The sequence below is a fragment of the Diaphorina citri genome, unplaced genomic scaffold (assembly GCF_000475195.1).
Source record: "Diaphorina citri unplaced genomic scaffold, Diaci psyllid genome assembly version 1.1 scaffold3219, whole genome shotgun sequence".
Classification (NCBI taxonomy): domain Eukaryota; kingdom Metazoa; phylum Arthropoda; class Insecta; order Hemiptera; family Psyllidae; genus Diaphorina; species Diaphorina citri.
In genome coordinates, this window is record NW_007380630.1 from 928 (window position 1) to 3,802 (window position 2,875).

Here is a 2,875-nt window from a genome sequence, read left to right on the forward strand (position 1 = left end):
CAACCCCCCCTTCAGCATTTTCATACAAAATGTTCGTAGGTGCTCGTAATAATATGAGTTCCTTCATTCACTCTCTTCCTATATCTAAGATCAAATTTCCATTTCTTTTCTTCAGCATTTTCATATAAAATGTTCGTAAGTGCTCGTAATAATATGAGTTCCTTCATTCACTCTCTTCCTATATCTAAGATCAAAGGGGTTTAAGATTGAAATTTTCTAGTGTAGACGTATTACAGGCGATGTTGATCGCATTCGGTAGACTGTACGAATGTTAGATGTGTAGAGATCAAAGGGGTTTAAGATTGAAATTTTCTAGTGTAGACCTATTAGAGGCGATGTTGATCGCATTCGGTAGACTGTACGAATGTAGATGTGTAGACAATCCTTAACATTTACCTCACTGTAGACGTAGACTGAGTAAACGGTATACAAAAACTCCTTTTTACTTTCTATTTTGTATAGGTACCGTAGGGTCATTTTGTACACTTGCACATGAGGAAGCATACAAAACGAAGTACAAAATGTTCAAATAGGATAAGAAGAAGAAAGAGGAGGAGGAGTAGATGTGTAGACGATCCTTAACATTTACCTCACTGTATAGACTGAGTAAACGGTATACAAAAACTCCGTAGTGTCATTTTGTACACTTGCACATGAGGAAGCATACAAAACGAAGTAAAAAATGTTCAAATAGGATAAGAAGAAGAAAGAGGAGGAGGAAAAGAAGGAATATGAAAAAGAAATGAAAGGTAGAGAAAGAAGACAGGGGAGAAAGTTGAACTTTTTCTTCTTCACGAGAGAAAAAATGCAAATGCTTTTATTGAAATGAAATCTAATACTCTTGCCTATACTCACAAATATTTGAATTCTATTAGTAATACAACTTCTAGGACATGGGACAGAGTCAATGGGACTCCTTGCAAGAAAATTATGGACCTCGATGCAAAGAAATGGGATGTAAAGTGGGTCCCAGTTGGAAAAATTAAGTTATTTTTTAGCTCCTAGGTTCATAGTCATAACCTCAGTTATCTTTGAGAATGATTGGAGAAAGTTCGGGTAAAGTCCAAACATGCTCAAAGGAAACATGTGACTGTAACATGAAAATTGTTGTAGACCCAGGCTCAACAAATTCTGTGTTGAACGTTTTTTGGGGAAATCCAATAAACCGTTTTTTTTTTTTTTTTTTTTTTTTTTAAAAATTTTTTCTTCAACCTTTTTTTTATTAAAAACCTTTTTTTTTTTTTTTTTTTTTTTTTTGCAAAATATCTCCTTGAACCTGTTTTGTAACTTTTGGAGGATAGCTATTAGCTCATAATCATTAGACTGTGCCTAGCAAGATTTTTACATTTTATTTCGTTACAATTATTAAAATTTACACCATTTTCAAGTAGGTGTGTACACATACCTCTGTAGACATCACAACATTTCTAATCTTCTCCCATTTAGTTGGATCTATCCCTTATCCACGTTTACTATTCAATGTTTCCCTTTTATTATCCCTTCATTTAGAAAGAAGAAAAAAAAAACTGAACAAAATCGTAAAATTTAATTTGATTGCGTTTTTACTTCTTCATTCCAAACTCCTTCTTTCTCTTCTCCTCCTCCTCCTCTTCTTCTCCTTCATCTTCATTCCAAGCTATTCTTTTCTTTTGTTCTATCCGTTATCACTTCGTTACGTTGGTTGGAAGATTCAAATCGGCTCAAATAATTTTTACACAAAATGAACTTACTTTTTTTATGCCGATTTCATTTCTGACCTCAAAAATATAGGGTTTTATTTAAAAAATCAAAGTTGACCTTGAAGGGGACACCTGGTAAAATTCCGGAAGTCACCATTAGGTAAATGTCTTCCAAAAAGTTAGGACAATTAGCGAAAACACGAATTTTCTATCTTGATTGGTTTTCAAGATATTTGAATGTCTCGTTTATTTTATGACATTGAAGGGGACACCTGGTTAAATTCCAGAGGTCACCATTAAATGTCCCCCAAAAAGTTAGGACAATTAGCGAAAACACGAATTTTCTATCTTGATTGGTTTTCAAGATATTTGAATGTCTCGTTTATTTTATGACACCCTGTATAGTATGGTAGCCTAAAATTTAAAAAGAGTAGATAATATATCTAACTAATAAGGACTGGTTCTGGCTATTTATTCGACCCAAAGAGATAGATAGGAAATCTCAACTCTAAAGGTGTGTCGAAACATAGCCGATCGACGCATTGAATCTATGTTATCGAGGCAGTGTGGACGTTTCAGTCGACATCGATCGACGTCCGGTCGACTATGTGTGGACACATCTTTAGAAATTGTCTAGCAGAGCTAAATAAAGAAGAGTTCTCTTATGGATTTATGAGTGTAAATATACCCAATTTTCCATTACAAGAAAATGTAGACCAGTCAATTTGCATACCCTTTGTCCAATACCCGTATGGTGGAAATCTCTAGGGAATCCCCCCTCCTCCCCCTCTCTATACTGGAGCCTGGCTAGACCTCCCCCCCTCTCCCGACTACATAGTGCCTGGCTAGTCTCTTGAGACCAGGCCAGTTTTTATTTCTAAGATTAAAATCAATTCTCAGGGGAATAATTACGTGGGGTAATTTAGATCCCAATTGGGGAATTTCTCCAAGCCTCAAAAATAATCTCCAATAATAATACCTAAGCATAGAAGGTATCGTATATTACCTCTGAACTCCCTAATTCCCTAGGATAATAATATGAGCTCCCACTATCTTTCCTAATTCCCTCCCTCTCCTGAGATACTTGCCTCTCTATCCTCTGCTCTAGTAAGATAGAAATAGAAATCCTCTGGAATCTAGATAGATAGAAATTTAGAAATCCTCTAGTTAGATAGAAATAGAAATCCTCTGGAATC